Source organism: Microtus pennsylvanicus, chromosome X (assembly GCF_037038515.1).
Source record: "Microtus pennsylvanicus isolate mMicPen1 chromosome X, mMicPen1.hap1, whole genome shotgun sequence".
NCBI classification, from domain to species: Eukaryota; Metazoa; Chordata; class Mammalia; order Rodentia; family Cricetidae; genus Microtus; species Microtus pennsylvanicus.
In genome coordinates, this window is record NC_134601.1 from 112,533,846 (window position 1) to 112,558,575 (window position 24,730).

The 24,730-nt window shown below is 35.5% G+C and overlaps 1 pseudogene; it reads right to left on the reverse strand.

The window, feature by feature from the left end:
• Positions 1-8,304: 8,304 nt before the first annotated feature.
• Positions 8,305-10,005, reverse strand: LOC142840785 (stress-induced-phosphoprotein 1 pseudogene; annotated as a pseudogene).
• Between the last annotated feature and the right edge of the window lie 14,725 nt (positions 10,006-24,730).

Sequence of the window (24,730 nt, forward strand, 5' to 3'; positions counted from 1 at the left end):
CCTTTATTTGCTGAATTCCTTTCATCATTTCACCTCCCTATTCTTAAACTTGTGTCTCCTTACCTAGCACCCTATAGTGGCCTTGAATCTGTGTTTATTGGTCTACTTTGAAGACACATTATTTGGGAACATGTGGTTTAAGACAAGACAATGAGACTTTTTGCTCAATGAGGCTCACAAACAAATTTAACCCTTTTCTGTTATAAGGAGGCCACTTGTTCTTTTCCTGGCTGCCCAGACTCTCAAAATAACCACACAGAAACTATATTAATTATATCACTGCTTGACCAATTACTTACATATTGCTAGCTAGCTCTTACATCCAGAATTAATCCATCTCCAGTATGTTCTATTTTACCATGAGGCTCATGACCTACCAGCACGATTTCAATGTGTCTATCTCTGGTAGCAGCTCCATGGTTTCTCCATGACTCCACCTTCTTTCTCCCAGCATTCAGTTTAGTTCTCCCGCCTAGCTCTATTCTTCTCTATCACTGGCTCAAGACAGTTTCTTTATTAACCAGTGGTATTCACAGCATACAGACAGGAATCCCACATCACTTTTCTATACAGCCCTTGCTCAATTCCTTTACTCTATCTACCCTACACACGTATTTAGCCTCAATCAGCTCCTAAATCCTCAGAGACAGAAAGACAGAGAGATCTTAAGATTTGTATGCTATATACTCCTTTGGAATATTGTGAACATGTATCAGATGGCTCCTAAATTCACAGAATAAACTATGGGGGGGTTCTCCAAGGAAAAGAGTTACAATGAAATATATTTGGAAACATAGATTCTATATAAGCGTATATTTCTATGTACTTGTGTAAAGATTCAAGACAGTTCTGTTCTTACTTTACTTCCCCTAGGAGGCAGTGAGACTTGTAAGTAAATCATGATTTTACCCAACTGCAGATGTCCAGAGTTCTTCAGGCTTCTCAGTACCAAAATAAAAGTAAAGATTCTGTGTCAATAGGGGGAATCATTATGAGACTCATAGCTGTTCTCTTTTTATATATTTCTTCATTTCACCCATTTTGAGCATAGAAATGTTCTCCTCAATTGATGTCAGATATATGCTGGACAGATATAAGATTTATTCTTTCCTTGTTTACTGTGATTTCAATCTTTTTCAATATTTTCTTCAGTCTGCCTCATCACGCTTCTAGGTTCACTGCCTAAGGCCCTCCCTCTTATGAACACAGTATCTTTAATGATGTCTATAATAGTTTTCTTACACTGATATTTGTTGATTGTATATAGTGTTGAACATTATAAAGACAATGCCTCTCAAGTTTATCACTTACTTTGATCACATTCCCATTCATATTCTCCCTTTTTCACCATCTTTCTCCCTCTAGCACCTCCTTTTCCTAATCTTCTTTTTGTTTCAAACCATATGTGAATAGGTATGTATATGTATATTATCCATATATCCATATACTTATATAGATCTATAGGTTCAACAAATAAAGAAATGGTGACCTTTGTCTTTCTGATCTATCTTACTTTGTTAATATTATATCTCCAGGTACATCCATCTTACAGAAAATAATGCAATTCCCTACTTTTTAATAGTTTAATAAAACTCACTCATACCTATACATCACATTTTCTTTATCCCTTAATCTGTTGAGGGATACTTAAGTTGATTCCACATATATACCTTGAAGTGTTATAGTTGGGCCATAGTAGTTTAAATTTTCATTTCTTAAAGGCTTTCATTTCTGGTAACTCAGGGAATGACATCAAGAAATAACAAAAATCCCAACCAACCAACCAATCAATACTTGGGTCAATGAAATGAAAAGATGGCTCTCAAATGAAGAAGTCTAAGTGGCCAATAAATATATGTTGGAAACTGTCCAAAATCATTAGTCATCGGGAAATGCAAAATAAAAATACACTGAGATTTAGGCGTTTGCAAAAAAATTAACAAAGACTATATTATATAAATCTATTGTTTTTACTCAAGCCTTAGGAGAAAACAGTGGTTGTAATCAGTAATCCATATCCAAGGAATGATGAGGAAAAATGAATAAGAAAAATCACACTGGAGATGGTGTCTACATATATATCTACTATCATTCCCTTTCATCAACACTAAAACTTTACTAATTAGTATAATTAATAGAAATGAATTTATATTGGTGAGATTGTAGCTTGATAATCAGGGTAAGAAAAGTTATAAGTGGCTGCTATAGATGAAGTTAGTGGTGTTCCAAATGTATTTATTGGCTAAGGTACTAGTAAGTCACAAGCAATCTTTAAATAATTAGGAAAATGTAAAAAGCTTTTTGTATTTTTTCCATTAGGTTTTTCACATTCTATTTAACTGCTAATTCAGAACAGAGCTGTTCAGAATATTTTTGATCATATTTCTATAGTTGGTGGTTTCTCAAAGTCTACCACTATAATAATATTATTTTTGCTTTAAGTAAACACTTTATGCAAGTACTAGCAAAGAAATATTTCTGTTCTTTGGAATCATATGGCTCTTTTTGAAATCCTGCTAATGAATGCCTGCATATTTAACAATATTTGACAAAATTCTATAAAGTTATGGAGTATATGTACCAACTTGGCCTATCTCTGTACATTTATCTTCAATATGAGCATATGAACTGTGACAATCAGATAGTTTTTCACCCCCTCACCCTATGCCTTAATCACAGATCCTTAGTTACAGCATAGTATAGACTTCTAATTAGGTACAAGACCATCGTGCTGATACCATAGTGTTGCCATCCTCTGTTGTGATAACTCAATTGTTCTCTCCATTTGACTTCTCTGGTCCCCATCTCTGGTCTATGGTGAGTCTGTCCTATCCCTCATTTTGTCTCCAATGATAAGCTTTGTCCTTGTGGTGGCTGGTCCTTGTTATTACTGGTATTACATTCATTCATCCATGCATTCAACAATAAAGAATTAAATACCATTTATATTAAGTGGTATTCTCAACACAGGAGTGTACGGCTTTTCAATATTTCTCTATGATATCTGTCATACCATGAGTAATGATGATAAATAAAAGTGTGAAATTTGTATAGAAAATTTCACACAATACTAAGTGTCATGAAATGTACGTTTTCTGTACAACAGAAAACCAGCTACTTTGGAAATGATGGTTAAGAAAACCCTCAGAGTGATAACAAACAAACTATGCAGAAATCTTATAGTGCTCTCCACTGAGCCTTCCACTATTTTAGTGGGATTAGTAATCAGTGTGATTTACAATAAAGCTGACTCCAAAGGCCTGACAAGTTCATTTTGAACCTTTTATAACAGCCAGTTCCTCCTCAGTGCTATACCTCATCTCTTTAATCAAAAGTGGCCTAATAAAACTGTGAAAAAAATCCCTAAGAAACCAAGATCTGCTTAGCTTTCTTGAGGCAATATAATGCACAATTAGCACTTTGGCTTGTTTCATTGAATTGATCAATTGGATCAGCTCGTATAAACTGATTACTTTTGTTTAACATTTTGTAGTCATCACAAATAGACCAAAAATTCAGCAAAAACCCAGCTTAATTTAATTAGTATTGATGAAGCACTAAGAATCATAAAAGCTGAGATTCAGAAAGGCCTTTTGGAGATTCGTGTACCCAGAAAGAAAAGAAGTTCTACAAAATTAACCTCAAAATGCTCATGCACACTTTGAATATTCAACGTCTTTCTGTTGATATTGCTACTTAACTATAAACATTTTAACTATAAGATGGTTTGTAATGAACTATTCTTAATTATAAATATATAAAACACTAAAAATAAAAAAGTATTAAAAATCACCCACCATTTTTTTTAATATCTCACTTCTGGTGTCTAAAATATTTACATTGTTTTAGAACTAGAAATTTATAAATTTATTTTTCTTTTTTGACATTCATATTCATTAGCATACAAATAAGTGTTTAATCATAACATTTTTTTCAAACATTTTTTTTCTTATTTCTCTACCTGCTCTTCTCCCTTCTCTTGTGCCCTCCCACCACCACCTTTCTGCCTTCATGTCCCATATGCCCTATTGTTCAGCTCCTTTTAAAAATACCTATTGTTCTCCTCCCATGGCATTCTATATCGCTTCGTAGCCTACATACTTTCTCTGTTTCTGTCTCTCTCTCTATATATATTATATATGTGTGTGTATCTGCTTATACATATATATGTACATATGCATATACATATATATGGCCTACATGGTGTATGCTTTTGTTGCAGTACCACAGTGTCTTTGTCACTATAGCTCTGTAGCATAATTTGATGACTTTATAATTTAGTATCTGCACATGAAAGGATTTATGCCTTTCTGAATTTGAATCACCTAATTTAATACTTTATAAATCCATCCATTTCCTGAAATTTTCATAAATTCTTTTTTCTTTACAGTTAACAAAAAGTTCATTGCTCACATATGCCACAATTTGAAATTTTCATTTCTTGTGAATAATGCAGCAACAAACATGGATGTACAAGAATCTCTGTGGTAAGTCTTAAGAGTCCTTTGGGTACATTTCCAGGAAACATATAGCTGGGTCATATAGCTACTTATATTTTTTTATTTTATTTTGGCTGTATTTAAACTTCTACCAGTAGTTACTATGGGTTCTAATTGCCTACATGCTCGCCAGCATTTGTTGTCATTTGTTTTCCTGATCATAGCCCTTCTGACTGGGGTAAGAGAGAGGCTCAAAGCAGATTTATTTGCATTTCCATAATGACAAAGGATGTTGAAGATCAAGAAAATTATTGGTCATTTGTGTTTCTTCTTTTTAGAACAGTCAGTTCATTAAAAAATTTATTGCTTTGCATGGTTTTCGGGGAGGGTTGGTGTTTACATTTACTGTTCTTTATATATGCTAGACTTCAAACCCCTGATGGAGGTACAGCTGGCAAGGATTTTCTCACATTCTGTCTGTTTACTATGCTGATGGTTTCCCTTACTGTGTGGAAATGTTTAAATTGCACGTAATCCCATTTGTTGACTCTGGAGATTATGTCCTGTGTACTTCTAATCCTGTTCAGAAAGTCCTTGCCCATACCGATAGCTTGAACTGTAAATTCTATGTTCTAGAAGTTATAGGACTTCACATTTTTAATGAAGGTTTCTGACTAATTTTGGTTTTATTTTTATGAAGGATGAAGAATGTGGATCTAGGTTCTTCCTCCTGAAATTCTGCCAGCAACATTTGTTGAGGAAGCTGAGTTCTTTCCAGTGGATTTCTTGATGCCTTTATCCAAAATTTAGTGACCAAAGGTATGTGGGTATATTTTTGGTTTCTCTCTTTTTTTTTTCATTTTCACTCCACTGATTCTGCCAATCCAGGAGCATGAAAGGTTTGTCTATAATATGGTACATTTTTCAATTTCTTTTTTTCCTTTTGGTGTCATAATGTTTTAGTTGTATTAAAATACATCTTTCATATTCCCTATGGTAACATAACCATATTTTTCTAATTCCCCCAAGGTTTTTATTATGCAGGCATGTTCAGCTTATCAAATGCCTTTCATGATATCTATGGGGATGATTGTGTGACTTCTGTCTTTAAGTAACTCTACATGGTGGATTATATTTATGATTTCCATGTGTTGAACCAAGCTTACATATCTAAGAATAAGGCTACTTTATTATAGTGCATTGCTGTGGGACAATGGTTTTACCCTGTAAAGATTTGTTTCTTGTACTTGTTTAATAAAATGCTGATTGGCCAGTAGCCAGGCAGGAGGCATAGGTGGAGTGGCCAGGCAGGAAGTAGAGGTGGGGCAATGAGAATTCTGGCAAGATGTAAGACACAGTCTGCAGTCATCATCCAGACAAAGAGGGGAAGCAAGATGTGACTGCCTCACTGAAAAAGATACCAAGACAAGAATTATGAGATAATATAAGTTATAAGAGTTAAGAAGAAGCCTGAGCTAATAGGCCAATCATTTTAAATTAAAGTAGACCTCTGTGTCTTTCTTTGGGACTAAACAGCTGCAGGACTGGGCAGGACAAAAACCTCTGTCAACAATGCATGATCTTTTTTTCCATTTTATTAGTTATTTGAAAATGTTATACAGTCTTTAATCTTACTCAGTGGCTTTCCGCTCCTCTCAGATCTGTCACCCTTCTCAACCTGTTCTACTATGTCCACTGTTATTTTTAAAAACACTATCACATCTTATTTATCCTTCCCCTATGTTCTTGTGTATGTGACCTTCACTGGAGGGTGGTCAAATAACCAGGGACCATACCTTAAAGAAAACTGACTCTTCCACTCTCAGTATCTATGAATTGCCAACAGATTCTTAGATAGGGATGAAAGAAACTGAAGAAGACACCAGAAAGTGGAAGTAGGAAAAATGATAATCTTACCAAAAGCAATCTACAGATTCAATGCCATGCCCATCAAAATCCCAGCAAAATTCTTCACAGACCTTGAAAGAATGGTACTCAACTTCATATGAAAAAGCAAAAAAAAAAAAAAAAAAAACCAGGATAGCCAAAACAATCCCGTAAAATAAAAGAAATACTTGCGGCATCACAACCACTGACTTCAAACTCTACTACAGAACTACAGTACTGAAAACAGCCTGGTATTGGCTTGAGAACAGACAGGAGGACCAATGGAACTGAATTAAAGACCCAGATATTAATCCACACACCTTTGAACACATGATTTCTGACCAAAAAAAAGCAAAAAATGTTGAGGTCTTTGATTCATTCGGACTTGATTTTTGTGCATGGCAATAGATATTGATCTATTTTCATTCTTCTACATGCTGATATCCAGTTATGCCAACACCATTTGTTGAATATGCTTTCTGTTTTCCATTTTATATTTTTTGCTTCTTTGTCAAAAATCATGTGTTCATAGTTGTGTGGATTGATATCTGAGTCTTTAAATAAGTTATATTAGTCCTCCTTTTGATTTTTATGCCAATATCAGAATGTTTTCCGTACTGTAGCTCTGTAGAAGTGTTTAAAGTCAGGGATTGTGATGCCTGCAGAAGTTCCGTAATTGTAATGGATTGTTTTGGTTATCTTGGGTTTTTTACTTTTCTACCTGTAGTTGAGCATTTTTCTTTTGAGGTCTGTGAAGAATTTTGCTGGGATTTTGATGGGTATTACATTGAAACCGTAGATTGCTTTTGTTAAGATTGCCATTTTTACTATGTGAATTTTTCCTACCCAAGAGCATGGGAGAACTTTCCATTTTCTGGTGTCTTCTGTAATTTCTTTCTTTAAAGATTTAATGTCCTTGTCATACAAGTCTTTCACTTGTTTGGTTAGAGTTACTCCAAGATGTTTTATGTTATTTGTGGCTATTGTGAAGGATGATGTTTTTCTGATCTCTTTCTCAGTCCATTTATCATCTGTATAAAGGAGGGCTACTGATCTTTTTTTAGTTAATTTCATATCCTGCTACAGTATTGGAGGTATTTATGAGTTTTAGGAGTTCTTTGGTAGAATTTTGGGGGTCACTTACGTAAAGTATCATATTATCAGCAATAGTGGGAGTTTGACTTCTTCTTTTCTGATTCGTACCCTCTAGCTCTCCTTTTGTTGTCTTATTTTGCTGTAGCTAGAACCTCAAGAACTATTCTGAATAGATATGAAGGGAGTGGACAACCTTGTTTTGTTCCAGATTTCAGTGTGATTGCTTTGAGTTTCTCTCCATTTAGTTTGGTGTTGGCTGTTGGTTTGCTGTTTGTTGCCTTTGTTATATTTAGGTGGGTTCCTTGTATCTGTACTTTCCTGGAAACCTTTATCATGAAGGGGTGTTGTATTTTGTAGAAAGCTTTTTCAGCATCTAATGAGATGATCATGCGGTTTTTTTCTTCAGTTTGTTTATATGATAGATTTTCATATGTTGAACCATAAATCTCTGGGATGAAACCTACTTGATCATGGTGGATGATTTTTCTGATGTGTTTTTGGACTCGATTTGCCAGTATCTTACTGAGTAAATTTGCATCATAAGGGATATTGTTCTGAATTTCTCTTTCTTTTTTTTCCAACATATGACCACGCCTGACTGGATTGTTTTATTGAAGGACATGGAGTAACAACAAGTGAAGATAGCTGAGACCCCAAGTTGGGAAGAATAACCACCCCCCATATATACCCCCTGCCCCAAATAGATAATAACCAACTATAGGGGAACAGCCGAGACAGTAACAGATTTGGGTAGGGCAGAGAAGGATACTCGACAGCAGCAGTGAAGAGACCATGCTGCATGTGCTGAGAGGGCCCAAGGTGGCACTGGACGAGTCTGTCTTCCTTGCAGGCATGTATAAATATAAAGATAAGCCCCCCCCCCCCCAGCGCCTAATGCTGCTCGGTACCATCCTAGCTCATCTTTCCACATTGGTGAAAGGAAGAGGGGAAAAGCAAGTTATCACCGAATTGCGATCAGACCCACATCCATCAGCTTCTGGATCTTCTGTGCTATTACAGGCTTCTTTAAGTGTTCGCTCAGAGCCTGGGAGTCCTTTTGCATCTGCTTCAGGATGAGTCTCATGGCTGGGCCACTCATAATCTGCTGCACCTCATGGTCAGCCATGGCCCGCCGCTTCACATCCTCAGGGCTGTCATGTCTGTTGTACTGTGCCATCATACAGTGCTGTTAAGCATCTGCTGCCTCCTTACAGCTGGAGTGCACATCTAGCGCCTTCTGGCACACATCCATGGCCTTTGTACAGTCCTTCATGGCTTGCAGAGTGGCTGCTTTCCATGTGTAACCCTTGATGAAGGTTGGCTCCATCTGGAAGCACTCCTCACTGTCTCGGAGTGCCAGCTGAAGCTCCAGGAGCTTGGTGTAGCAGGCAGCTCAGTTACTGTAGACTTTGGCATCTTTTGTGTTCCATTTAGTGGCTTCTGTATAGGGCTTCATGGCCAGGGGGTAGTCCCCTTTCTGGAAGCATTCATTGCCCTTGTTCTTCTCCTCCAAAGCCAAGTCAGGGTTAATGTAGGCCACTCACTATTGCTTCTTCAGGATTTTCTCTGCCTGCTGGCACTTTTTGAGCACATCTGTGTTCGCTGCTCTGCCAGAGATTTGTTGTAGAAATGGATAGCAACCTCATACCTTTCTTCTTTGAAATCGGAATTGGCAGTTCAGGCATAAGCTTTGGCAATCTGTGGTAGTTCTCTTGGTTCTCTCTGCCCACTTCAACCGCCTTCTCACATAGTTTCCAGCATTTGCTGTAGTCACCTTTTTCAAAGTACACAGCTGCTCGATTAGATATGTAAGTCATTGGTGGGGTCCAGTTCCTTGGCCTTGTCATAATGCTTCAAGGCCATGTCAAAATCTTTCTTTTTTTAAACATCATTTCCCATCTCTTTTCCTTTCAGTGCCTGTTTCTTATTCTCTGGAAGATCTTCTTCCATTGGTTCTGGCTTGGCCTCCTGTTTGGGAGCAGGTGGGGGTGGGGTGCTCCTGCCTCTTCCTCTTCATCCATACTGCTCAGATCACACCCAAGGAGGACACTGAATGTAGTCATGTTCCATGGATGTTGAATTTTCACGCCCAGGTCTAAAGTTTGTTCCCTAGCTGTTCTATGAGTTCCCGGTAGGTAGGGTCATTGAACAGTGTCCTTGTCCTGGGATCATTCTCCAACTTTTGGTACAGATTAGACAAGTTGAAAGGATTCATGAAATTCCTCTCTGCCAACCTGGCCTCCATGTTCTGCAAACTCTCCTTGAGCTTGAGGTGATTTGCTTCTGATTTTAAACCCTCTTCATAGGTTGGTTTGACTTCATCAAACTGGTTTAGGGATTCAAGGGCTGCTGCATTTCTTGAATGACCCTTGCTCCAGTTAGACTTCAGGTCAACAGTCTTGCAGTCACCCTCATAGGCCTTTTGATAGTCTCCTTTCTTGGCATAGGCTGCAGAGCTATTGCTATAGAGCACATGGCTCTGGGTATCTAGATTAATTGCCTCAGCGTAGCACTGTAAGGCATCATGGATGTTCCCAGCATTCAGGGCCTTATTGCCCTTCTTTAGCTCATTTACCTATTCCATAGCCAGGCCTGGAACTCGGTTGAATAGAATTCGTCCACCCTGCATTCCCAACTGCTGTACTGTATTTCTCTTTCTTAGTAATGTCCATGTGTGGTTTGGGCATCAGGGTAATTGGAGCCTCGTAAAAAGAGTTTGGTAATGTTCCTTCTGTTTTTATTGTGTGGAACAATTTGAGAAGTATTGGTATTAATTCTTCAAAAATCTTGTATATTTTTGCACTGAAACCATCTGGTCATGGGCTTAGACTTTTGATGACAGTTTCTATTTCCTTAGCAGTTAGAGGTCTATTTAATTTGTTTATCTAGTCTTAATTTGATTTTGTTAAGTTAAATTTATCCAGAAAATTGTCCATTTCCTTTAAGCTTTCAATTTTGTGGAATATGGGTTTTTGAAATATGATCTCATGATGCTTTGGTTTTTTTTTCTGTGTCTGTTGTTATGGTCCCCTCTTCATTTCGGATTTTGTTAATTTGGATATTCTCTCTCGGCCTTTTGGTTAGTTTGTATAAGGTTAGATTATTTTGTTGATTTTCTCAGAGAACCAACTTTTTGTCTTATTGATTCTTTGTCAGAGAACCAACTCTTTGTCTCATTGATTCTTTGTATTGTTTTCATTGTTTCTATTTTGTTGATTTTGGCTCTCAATTTGATTATTTCCTGCCATTTAGTTCTCCTGGGTGAAGTTTTTCTTTTTTCTAGCGTTTTTAGGTGTTCTGCTAACTCACTGCTGTGAAATTTTTCCAGCTTATTTAGCTAGGCATTTAGTGTTCTGACCTTTCCTCTTAACACCACTTTTATTGTGTACCATAAATTTGGATATGTTGTGTGGTCATTTTGTTGGATTTTAGGAAGTCTTTAATTTCTTTATTTACTTCTTCTTTGACCCATTGGTGATTTGTATGAGCATCGTTTAATTTCCACGTGTTTGTGGGCTTTCTGAAATTAGTGTTGCTGTTGAATTCTAGCTTTAATCCACAGTGATCCTATAAGATACATGGGATTATTCCAAATATTTTGTATCTGTTGAGGTTTGTTTTGTTAACTAGTATGTGGTCAACTTTTGGAGAAGGTTCCATGAGGTACTGAAAAGAAGGTATTTTTTTACGTTTGCATGGAATGTTCTATAGATGTCTGTTAAGTCCATTTGAGTCATAATATGTTAGTTCCCTTATTTCTCTGTTAAGTTTCTGTCTGGCAAACCTGTCCAGCGGTGTGAGTGGGTGTTGAAGTCTCCCACTATTAGTATGTGGGGTTTAATGTGTGATTTAAGTTTTAGTAGTGTTTCTTTTACATATGAGGGTACACCTGTATTTGGGGTATAGATTCTCAGTATTGAGATTTCCTCTTGAAGGATTTTTCCTGTGACAAATATGAAACGTCCTTCTTTGTCTCTTTTGATTGATTTTAGTTTGAAGTCTATTTTGTAGCTATTATGATAGCTACACCAGCTTGTTTCTTTGGTCCATTTGATTGGAAAATTTTTTTCCCAACTCTTTACTCTGATGTGACGTCTGTCTTTGAGGTTGAGGTGTGTTTCTTGTATGTAGTAAAAGGACGGATTCTGTTTTTGTATTCAATCTGTTAGCTAGCCTGTGCCTTTTTGTAGTTGAGTCCACTTATATTAAGGAATATTAATGACCAGTGATTGCTAGTTCCTGTTATTTTAGCTTTCATTGCTGTTGATGCTATTGTGTGTGTGTTTTCCCTTCTTTGGGATTGGCTGCTGTGGCATCATCTATTGTCTGTGTTATTTTCAATGTAGCTAACTTCCTTGGATTGGAGTTTTCCTTCTAGTACTTTGCAGAGGGCTTAGTTTGTGGCTAGGTGTTGGTTAAATTTGGCTTTGTTGTGCAATATCTTGTTTTCTCCATCTATGGAGATTAAAAGTTTTGCTGGATATAGTAGTCTGGGTTGATATCCATGCTCTCTTAATGTATGCATAATGCTTAACCAGGACCTTCAGGCTTGCATTGTTTCCATTGAGAAGTCAGGTATAATTTCAATAGGTCTGCCTTTATAGGTTACTTGGCCTTTTTCCTTTGCATTTCTTAATATTCTTTCTTTATTCTGTATCTTTAATGTTTTGATTATTATGTAGTGAGGGGACTATTTTTTGGTTCAGTCTATTTGGTGTTCAGTAAGCTTCTTGTGTCTTCATATGCACATCTTTCTTAAGGTTGGGAAAGTTTTCTTCTATGATTTTGTTATAAATATATTTTCTGGCTTTTGAGTTGGACTTCTTCTTCTATCCCTACTATTATTAGCTTCAATCTTTTCATGGTGTCCCATATTTCCTGGATATATTGGGTTAAGTTTTTGTTATATTTAATGTTTTCTTTCACCGATGAGTCTATTTCCTCTATCACCATCTTCAGCGCTTGAGATTCTCTCTTCCATCTCTTTTATTCTGCTGATTACGCTTGCATAAGAAATTTCTTCATTTACCCAGTTTTCCATATCCAGAATTCCCACAGTTTTTGTTCTCTTTATTGTCTCTATTTTGATTTCAAGTCTTGAATTGTTTCTTTCACCTGTTTGATTGCTTTTTCTTGATTTTCTTTAAGGGATTTGTTGATTTCTTTCAATTTTTTGTTTCTCTTTTCCTTCATTTCTTTGAAGGAATTTTTCATTTCCTCTTTAAGGGCCTAAACATTCTCCTAAAGTTATTTTTAGGTCATTTTCTTCTGCTTTATCTGTATTAGAGTGTTCAAGTCTTGTTGTACAGCCACTAGTTTTTGGTGGTGCCACGTTGCTCTTTGTGGTGCTGAGTGTGTTCTTACATTGTCTACCTATTGTTTCCTTTGATTGGTAGAGTCGAGGCCATGGTTCCAGTCACCCTGGAGGTTGCTTGACCTCAATCGGCACTCTAGCAGTTATTCTGCAATCCCAGAGGTCATTCGGACCTATTCATACAGAGATTGCTTGCTTAGGCCTGATCCCAAGGAGGTCACTGGTTCAGACCTGCTCTCTTTTTCTTAATAATTCTTTGATCTGAGAATTGGTTCATATATTCTGACCCTTGTGTAGAATAGAAATACTCAGTCTGAGACATTTCTTCAGTAAATATTTTCCTAGAAGCCTTTTTATTTCCTTTTGAATAGATTATAAAAATTATTTGCTTATCTTTTCCTTTGTAATCATATATTTCCTGTGCTTTGGAAATCAATGTCTACTGCAATAATTTTGATAAAAGATCAATATAGTTCATTGTAAATTTTTATGTGTAGAAATGTGTTCCATTTTACTAAAAGCTTATTTGTTAATTTATTTACTGTCATTGTTTTAGTCAGATTCTTACTGTGTAGCTCTGTCTGGTCTCAACTTGTGTCAACATAATTATACTATTTTTGTAGGATCTTTCTTTTATCTATAATAATCATTATATATTAAATGTGGCAATTAGAACATTTACATTCAATTTAATTATTGATATGGTTGGTTTCAAGCCTATTCTCTTCCCATTTCTTTGTTATATCTAATATTGTTCCTTCCCTTCTTCGAATTAGTTGAATGTTTTCATTGCATGCTACCTCCTTTGTTGAATTATTATCCTACAGTCATTGCTTATTTTGGTAATTGCTTTGAGTTTATATTACAGGCCTTCCATCATATATCTCTGTCTATCTTCAGGTGAATACATGTCACATATAGTATAAAACCTTATTAAAATTATATATATATATATATATATATATATATATATATATATATATATATATATCCCCTCTTGGTGAGTGTGTGTGCTGTTATAATACATTGTCAAGAAATGTGATAACATATATTTTAGTGTGTAAATTTTATATAATATACAACTTATCATCTTAATCCTGTTTCTTGCTACAGTGAAATTAAGTATATTCACAATTATGAGCTGCCACAACTATCATTCATCCCAAGTCTTTGTGCCCATTAAACAATAATTGACATTTCTTTCACCCCAGCTTCCACTTTCTGACTTTATGAATTTTTGTAACTCATGTACTTTATCAAATCGAAGCATACATTATGTTTTTCTTTTGGGACTGGCTTATTCCTCTTAACATACTGTTTAAGGTTCACTTATGTTTTAACATGTATCAGATATCATTGCTTTTTAAAGCTCAGTAATATTCTATTATATGTAATATATCATGTATTTATGCATTCATCTCTCTGTAGACATTTGGGTTGTTTTTCATTTAGGCCCTTGTGAATCATGTTGCGATGAACATTATAGAAAAAAACATTTGTGAAAGTTTGTGCTCTCAACACTCTCTAGTATATAGTTTATGTAGGTGCTAGATTATTTAGACCTTTTATGACAAACAGTCATGTACCTTTGAAAGAGTTTTAAATAAAAATTGAATTGTATGTGTTCTATTTCTACTTATAATATGTTCTGGATGTTGGCATTCTTTTTTGAAGATCCATACTTCCAACGTGTATTTATAAAGGTTAACTATTTGTTCTTACAGTTGACCTTTAGAAGAAAATCGTCAATTTCCAGAAAAGTCATTTATAATTAAGAATTGAATTTCAGACCGTATAAAACATAAGTCAGAGAGTAAAAGCAGAAAACGTTCAGTTTTTTTCTATCATATAATAGATAACATTTTTCCACTTCAATGCAGCAAGAAACTGTGATTTATGTATTCTACTTCTATATATTTATTTCTTTGATTACATTTATTTTTGGGTGTATGTATAAGTTTATATATGTTCCATGGTACATATGTAGAGGTCAGAATTAACTTATAGTTGATTTTCTTCTTCTACCACTTGGGTCATCAAGCTCAGCAGTGAAAAACCCAGTGAGGAATCCCCTGGCCCTTTTTATTTTTAATGCATTTTTTAAAGGTAATTTTCTTTTGTTTTATTCCTTCCTTCTTGTTTTTAATGGTATTTTATTTCTATTATGAGTTCATAATTTACTCTTGACTTCTGGTGTTTATCATTTGCTATTGACATAAAGAAATTTTCACAAAGACGAACAATTGTTTTTAGCTGTGTGTCTCTGCTTTCTAGGTAGATAAGCATGCCATTTCATAATAATAATGCTGTGTATTATTTTTACTCATTTATTTTATATTAAGCATTTCATTATTAAAAGGGTTGACCTATGATCTTTCAATTAAAGTAAAAGGAATCTAGTAAGAACAGATATTAGAATTTATGTGATATAAAATAATAGGGGAAGAATACTGGATACTAAAAGTTTAAGCAGGGATGGGGATGTGGTTAAGGAAAAGGAAGCCTGGGGTTGGTTAGACAAAACTAAGGATAAATGAAAATGCCTTATTAAACTCAATTGGTTTGTAAACAAAGAAAAAATTAAGAAAGGTATTTGGGATATTAATGAGATTACTCAATGGTTAAAAGCACTGATTGATCTTCAAGAGGACCTGGGTTGTATACCAAGCACCAACATGGCAGCTCACAACCATGTGTAACTCCAGTTCCAGATCTGATATCCTCTTCTGGCCTCTGTGGACATTGTACACATGTGATTTATGGACATACATATAATCAAAATATACATTGTGATGGTTTGAAAAAAAATGATCCCCCAAAGGGAGTGGCATTATTAGGAAATTGGCCTTGTGTGGTAAGTGTGGTCTTGTTGGAGGAAGTCACTGTCATTGTGGAGACAGGCTTTGAGGTCTCATATATGTACAAGATGCCACCGAGTGTTTCAGACCATTTCTTGTTGACTGTAAGATGTAGAACTTTCAGCTACTTCTCCAGCACCAAGACTGCCTGCTCTCTGACATGTCCCATCATGATGATAATGGACTGAACCTCTGAACTGTAAGCAAGCCACTCCAATTAAATGTTTTCCTTTATAAAATTTACCATGGTCATGGTGTCTCTTCGCAGCAATAGAGATCCTAACTAAGACACCTTCACCCATATTTTTTTTCCTTTTTTCCCAACATATTTTTATTAATTATTTGGGAATTTCATACAATACACCCCAATCATACTTACTTCTCATTGCTTATAGGTCCATCCTCCCACCCATGTGCTCCTGCCAAAAAAAAAAAAAAATTGAAAAAAAAAGAAAGAGAAAAGGGAAAGTAAAAGGAAAAAGAAAAGAAAAGAAAAAAATACACCAAGTCTTATTTGTTTTGCTCATATGCACGTGGTTATATGGTCAAATTCCCCGTGGCCATCCCCTTATAGAAAATCAAATTCTTCCCTATACCCTTACCAGAAACCATCAACTATGAAGAGCTGCACTTCAGCATCTTTATTACAATATTAAGGATTCTGTTCTATAGCTCCCTCTCTGGACTATTTCTTTTGCTATAGCCAGTTGCTATATACAAGAAGCTTTTTTATAGTGGTGTCAATAACTGTAGACTCATAACTGAGAATAAGAAACACTGAAGGCCTCTACCATATATTTGTTTAAAATTAAGTTGATTTTAATTTAAATACAATGACATCTTTTCTTCCTTCCCTTTTCTCCCTCCTCCAATTTCTCCTATTGTCCACCCCCATGTTCTCTTTGAAAAGGATGATCTCTTTTTATTTGATTATTTATATAATATAAAGATACAGCCTGCTGAAATCATTTAGTGCTGCTTGTGTGCATATGATTTCAGGGATATACACTTGATAATTGTTTTAGTTAGCGTGGTGTTTGAAATAAAATATTCCGCAAATGGAATGGCACTCTTAGGAGGAATAGCCTTGTTGAAATAGATACAGCCATATTGGAGGAAGTATGCCATTTGGGAGAGCAGGTTTTGAGGTCTCTTTTGATGCGGCTTCACTCGGTGTGACACTCAGGCTGTTTCCTGCTGCCTTCTGATCAAGATGTAGACAGCACCATGTCTGCCTGGACATCACCATGCTCCCCACTCTAATAATAATGGGCTAAACCTCTAAAACTGTTTCTATTCCTGTGAAGAGACACCATAAGTACAGTAACTCTTACAAACAAAAATATTTCAGTTGAGGTGACTTACAGTTCAGATGTTTAATCTATTATTACCACAGTGGGACATGGCAGTGTACAGGTAGACATCTTGTTGGAGAACAAGCTGAGAGTTCTACATCTTGATCCACAGACAACAGGAAGTGAACTGTAACACTGGGTGTAGCTTGAACATAGAAGACCTCAGAGCCCACCCCCCACAGTGACATACTTCCTCCAACAAGCCACAGCTCCTAATAATGGAACTCTCTTTGGGAGCCATTTTCTTGCAAATCACCATAATATTGAATAAGCAATAGGGGCCCCATCCCAGGGGAAGGCCAATTTCCCTTGCTCTGCAGTCACTAGTTGTCTATAGTTGTTTGTTAAGGGGTGAGGCTCTCTTGACTGAATTTAAAGCTTGTTCCATAGGAAGGAACTGATATTTGTACTGTAAGCATTGTCAAATGCCGTGGCTAAGTCCTATAGACCTTAAGAGAGAACCTACTAATGCTGATATTCTAAGTTATCATGTTTTCAAATTGCTCCCAATTCAATATTCAGAGAAGCTTCTTATTACAAAGGGTAGTGGTTAATCAGAAATGTATTAGTGTCCAAAGTGCTGAAATATAGAGAATCTGAGTGTTCAGTCATAGATGAAACATGTATGTCAACTATCAGTCCCTTTGGGAAACAGAAGAAAGGCTGAAAAGATTATAAAAGTTGGAGGATGGGAAGGAATATCATGGAATGTTGTGTTCTAAACATGACATGGCTGTTGTACACATGACTCGCAGAAACAATGGTTACCTACACATATCTGTACCAAAATAAATAGTTAAAAATTGCAACATGACCCCATCTTTAGATGAAATGTTATTGGCATCTGATGGATGCTGAAGAATGGAAAGTTAATTTTCTTTGGGGTTGTGGACACTGGAATGTTCCTGATGTCTAGTAGATAACCCCATATACATGCAAAATATGGGCAGCACTCACTGGACTTGGTGTATTAAAAGTAATGAACTAACAAATGAATGAATTAATGAATGAATGAATGAATGAATTAATAGCAATGTGAACATGAATTTTGGGGGTATATAAATGGGGTATCCTGAAGGCAGCTGGAGGAGAGAATTGAGAGGTGGATATTATCTATCTATCTATCTATCTATCTATCTATCTATCTATCTATCTATCTAAACACACACACATACACACACACACACACACATATAAATATATAAACTTTCAAAGAATAGCCAAATATTTTTTTCAAAAATTTCACAGTGCTACTATATGAAAACAGTAAATGTGAATATTTTCTATTGTTCCCAAATGTAGCAGGAGACCATTTGTTCATTTCCCAGCTGCCCAGACCCACATAACCACACAGAAACTATAATACTTACAATGCTGCTTAGCCAATAGTTTAGGCATATTCCTGGCTAACTCTTATATCTTAAATTAACCCATTTCTATTAATCTGTATATTGCCATGAGGCTTTGGCCTACAGGGAAATGTTCTAGAAATCTTTCTTGGTAACTTTGGCAGCTACATGGCGTCTCTCTGACTCTACCTACTCTCTCTCTCTCTCTCTCTCTCTCTCTCTCTCTCTCTCTCTCTCTCTCTCTCTCTCTCTCCTAGCCTGGCTATATTCTGCCCTGCTATAGGTCAAAGTACCGTCTTTACCTACCAATGGTAATAAAAAATATTCATAGCATGCAGAGGGGAATCCCACATCACCTAAATTTATAAAATAAAAAAAATCTTAAAGAGAATAATACTAACAGTGACCGGATTATAATAAGAACATCTATATATGTGCTTGTGTGTGTGTGTGATATATGTATGAAAACTTCTATTTATTTTTAAATTTCCATCAAATGCTCCCAGCTTTAGCAAATATGTTTCTGTTTCTGCAACTACTGTATTATCCACATAATTACATTAGTGTGTTTCTTTGTACTTTATTGTTCCTGTATTTTTAAGATAAGCCCAGCTTTACCATAGTAGGTTATTCTTGAATTATACTGTTATACTCAGTTAGGGTCTTATTTAAGGTGTTAATGTATCTGTGGTAGAAAGCAAAGAAGCAGGGAAATTTGTGATGCTCCACAAATATTGATAAGGAACACAATTATAATAAAAGAGTGGTAGCCTTATTAAACAGTGTAGAAAAAAGATATTCTTTATAGAATTTTATTTCTGTAAGTCATTAAGGCTGAATTCCTTAAATTTGTGATAGTTAACACATCTATGGCAAATAGATGATCCAGAGTGAAAATTGGAAAATTGGGTAGAATTTTAAAATATATCATTAAATTAACATTTAGGACAGTAACAGGATCATTTTTAGTAGCCCCATTGACCTGTCTACACACTTTGGGAAGCCCTGTTAATAAATTGCTTTACATCTTCAGACTTTGTTCTCTCTCTAAACTGTGAATCATAAAATCAACTTTGTTGAGTTTTTCTACAATTGCAATGATCTAAACAATCAGACCTTTTAATGCACTACCATATGGTGCACATCTCCCATTTTTCTGGAAATCAGGGGCCTGGTGTGTGTGTGTGTGTGTGTGTGTGTGTGTGTGTGTGTGTGTGTGTGTGTGTGCTATCTTCATAGCCTTGGGCTAAGAACACATTAAGTATTCTAAAAATACCTGAATAAATTAAGAGAGCAATTGGATACTAATAAGTGGTTACTAGAAATAGCAAAATAAGACTTGTGACAAGGCAGCGATAGAAACAACTAGAGGACAATTTGTTTTGTCCTACAAAATGAAAAATGTTTCCGTTTTCTGTTCTGTAATTATAATTTATCTATATATATTTCATTTAGCCAGGGCTTGTGTCTATTTTTATACTGCTAATTTAGGAATACCTTTTTGATAATAGAAATGCAGTCCCTTTGGCAATCAAAGTTTCAAGGATATTATATCTTTGTTGACATAAACCATGGGAAGTTTGCTTGCATGATTTCATTATCTGATTACAGCTGTGACTAAAGTAATCTCTCAGAATGAACATATTTTTTTCTAACACGCTCTCATTTTTAGAACCATTTTTAGTTCACAGCAAATCTGAAAGTGCAGATGATTTTTATATACTTCTTACCACTATACATGGCTAAATTTGCCCATATCATAGCCTACCTTAATGGTACATTTGTTATAATTGGTAAACTGAATTGACACATCATTATCATCAGACTCCATAATGTTCACTGTTGGTAGCATTTGCTCTTCATTTGCGTAAGTGTGTAATTACACGTATTCATCATTATAACGTCATATAGAATAGTTTCACTACCTTGACATGTTCTTATGGTCATATACTCAATTCCTCTTTTTCCAACCACTGATCATTTTACTGTCTTGTTTATTTTGACTTTTGAAAAAAATCTCATATAGTTGGAAGGATCCAGTATGCAGCCTTTTGAGACTTGTTTCTTTCACTCAATGTCAAATATTCAAGTTTCCTCCAAAGTCTTTTCATGACTTGAAAATGGAATGAGCACGTAAGAATGATAGTTCACAGGCCAAGTCCAGAGTAACAGAAAAGGATTTACAAAATGATTTGTTATCTTTTCCCCTTCCTTGTTGAATCTATTCTGCATTTTTCCATCAATGCTTCCCTTATTTTCTCATTAGGCAAGAGAATAGATTGGAATTGACATTAACTCCACATGTAAAGAGTACTTAGTTAATGCCACTTGGCCAGGTGGCTTGTGAGTGAGATATAGTGAATTATTTTACCTATTCTTCTACCAGGATTCATGACATCATAGGGAGTTCTATCCTATAAGATGATCTCAACGTAATTCTGAAAAGCTGTCTTGTGGAAATCATCTATTTCAGAATATCTTTGAAAGACTGACTGTTTGGCTCTTAATAGGTTGGAATGTTTATTTTTTGAAGTTTGTGGCAGTTGCCCATCAGTCTATATTTTCACTATGTTCTCAAAAACCAGTTAAAAAATATGATCATCAGAGTGAGTTTGGACACTATTCCATACTGAACAAGAATATTTTTATTTTGCTTTTTTTGAGATAATCATATAACATAAAATTCATATTTTTCCGATACAGTCTTGATATGTAGACAAAAGATTATTATATCACATAAGATGGTCTTCCTCCATAATCTTGTTTCAATTTCTCAAACGCGAATATCACAGGTATGTACCACCAAACCTGTATTAACAATGTTAAATTAAATAACTGAATGTGTTTCCATTTCAATAGCCAAAATGTTAACAATCATAAGCACCATGTAATACCAGAATATTTCCATCATTTTTAAAATAATTTTTATACCTTCAAATTTCCTATTGCCTTCATTCTCTTACAACTATGAAACCACTTTCTTTCTCAAGAGATTTGCCTATTTCTGACTTTAGTATAAATGGAACAACACAACTAGCCTTCTATATCTTATTTACTTTAATTACATGAAATGATTAAGGTTTATATAGACCATATATATCAGGTTGTCATTCTTTCATATGGTCAGATTTTGTTTATTTATCCATTAGTCGTTTCCAATTGGATGGTATGTTATCAACTTTTCATAACATTAAAGACCTACTTGATATAAAGTACTCATGAAGACAAATAACTTTATTTCGCTCACCATTGAGGTAACTGGAAGTCAAAATGACATACTGCAAGCTCTGTGGCAACAACTATGTCATGAGTGTATCATCTCATGACATCATTAACAAAAGGAGGATAGTCTTCTAGCTTGGTGGGCCAATGTTATTTTAGCTAAGCAAAGATGGGGGAAAGGTATAAGAAAGTACTTTCATTTCCTCAGCAGGATAGACTGTTGGACACTAAGAACTGGGCAAACTGTCTAGAATGGCAGTATTCCCCCTGTGGGTCACAACCCCCTTGGGGTCACATAGCAGATAATCTGAATTTCAGATAGTTACATTACAGTTCATAACAATAGTAAAATTACAGTCATGAAGTAGCAACAAAATAATTTTATGGTTGGGGGTCACTGCAACAAGAGGAATTGCGTTAAAGGGTTGCGACATTAGGAAGGTTGAGAACTACTGCTCTAGAAGAAACCACAGGATATTAGTACAATGTTCAAGTAACAGTCAAAGGATGCCAAGATTCCCCTAAGCTCCAATAAACTCTTGACCTCAAAAGTCACCAATTCCCTGGCACAAGAATAGGCTAAGGCTAATAAAAGCCCCTAGGATTTAGTTCTAAGGCAAAGGATCCCAAAAAAGGAACAGCAACAGAATGCATATAGTCCAAATTTTTTTCTTGTCTGTACTGCAAAGGTCATACAGTGGCCAACAAGGCCTTCCTTACCATAGCAAACAACCTAGATGGTTATGTTCAAGGGCACCAGAATTCTAAACAACAAGCAAAGATGAGACTTTATGGGTTTCTAGAAAGCTCCAACTCTAAAGGAAGTAGGCTAAAAGTATACTCTGATCAGTCAGTAAGCAAGAAGGCTGAGCCTGACACAACCAGGATCATATCACATGAGCAGGATGGTGTTCAGAGGGTTCTTCTATGAAACTATCATAAAGACTTTCTGCCAACAATGGTTTATGGCTCTAAGAATCCCAGTAATCTAATGGAATGGACAGTTTAACTGGAGGAGTTACTCATGAATCAGCATTGTGCTGGTAAGGTGATCTTGGTTCAAAAGGAAAGGAGAAGATTAGAAGGTTTTAGTGCAAGGACATGACTATAGTCTAACTTGTGGCACAAATTATTCTATAAAAGCCAGAAGACAGCATTGATCAATTTAAAGAAGGCTGCCTCTTTTGCACGTTCTAACTATATATTGTATTGTACCTCATAAATATGTGTAACTACCTGCATCTATTAAAATAAATATTAAAAAATTGAAAGGTAAACAAGCCTGCCAAGGAATTCTTACATGAAGCATGAATTTCAGGCCTCTTGAACTTATTGTAATCAAAAAGTGGAGTAACACATTTACTACAATTTCTCCTATTCTTCCACACAAATTAAACAGTAATGTTCAGGTCACCATAAGAGTGCAGATTGCAAAGAAGGAAATCAGACAATAAACTCCTCAAGGGTGCCTTTCATTAGCATTACTCTGGGGTTAGTGTGGCTAGTGTTGACACTCTTCATTAGACTGAAGTTCACATTGATGATTCATCCTTGAATACTAAAGGGTGGAATAGATTTTCACTGTACTGATCCATTGTCTTTAAGTTTCTGCCATCAAAAATCGAGACATTGTTATCCTTAAATTCGTGTCATTGTTTCCTTTATTTTTGAGATCACTACATAATTGCATAATTTACTCCTTCTCTTTCCTCCCTCTAGATCTTCCCATACAACATGTCTTGTTCTCTCTCAAATTCATGGCCTCTTTTTAAATTAATTGTATATATATATATATATACATATATATATATATTCTTAAATATCTAAATACAACCTGTTCTGTCTGTATAATGTTATTTGTATGTATGTTTTTGCTGTGGGACATTGGTCTTTTACCCTGTAAAGATTTGCCACTTGTGTTGCTTTAATAAAATGCTGATAGGCCAGTAGCCAGGCAGGAAGTATAGATGGGGAAACCAGAACAGGAGAATTCTGGGAAGAGGAAAGGCTGAGTCTGTAGTCATCACCCAGATGCAGAGGACACAAGATGAGAATGCCTCACTGATAAAAAAAAAATACCAAGTCACATGGCTAACACAAACAAGAATTATGTGCTAATTTAAGATGCAAGAATTAGTTAAAAAGAAAGCGTGAACTAATAGGCCAACCAGTTTATAACTAATGTAGGCCTCTGTGTGTTTCTTTGGGACTGAACGACTGCGGGACTGGGCGGGACAGAAACTTCTGTCAACATGGTTTTAGGACTGATCATTTGGTATTAGATAACTAATTGGTGGGTTCTTCCCTGGGGAAGATTATTTATCCTGCTTAAACTGTATCTCATTAAGTTTCTGAATTTTAAATCTATTCAAATGGAATGGAGTGGATTTCTCAATCAGTACCCTACCAACATGATGGACTTGATATTATTTGTTGGAGTAAGCGTCCTGCATAGATGCTCATAGTAGGTTTCCCCAATATGACAACCAGAAATGTCTCCAGATATTACTAAATATTTCTTTGGCACAAAAATCACTCTAAATGATAAAACTAGAATGAAAATATAGTTTTTTAATGCATGTTTATCTCTTTCCTAGTGAAGAAACTCTTAGAAATGCCAAAAATTAAAGTAGAGCATCCAGTACTAGCTAACTGCTTACATCAAAAAAAACTCTGAGATAACTGAAACAAATAACAACAATTCACCTGGTGGCCTTGGGAAAACAAGAATAAACCAAACCTGAAAGCAGTAGATGGGTAGAAATGATGAAAATCAAAACAGAAATTAATGAAATTGAAATGGAAAAAATATAAAGAATCAATGAAACTAATGATTGGTTTGTTGAAAAGATAAACAAATATTGACAAACTCTCAGTGGAATTAAAGAGGTGGGGAAGACTCCAATTAAAAAAATAGAGATGAAAATGAAGACATTAAAACAGCTACCAATGAAATTCAGAAAATCATAATGCTATACCTTAATATTCCAGAGATAGAGAGTTTAGTCAGTGATTAAGAGAATGTTCTTCTCTTGCAGACTCGAGATCAGCTCTACATCTGATAGTTCACAATCACCTGTAACTCCATCTACAGAAGATTGGATGCCTCTGACTTCCATGGGCATCTGTGCTCATGTTCACACATACACACACACACACACACACAAATCCCCCCGCACACCACTATTAAAAATAAATACTTAAAAAACTG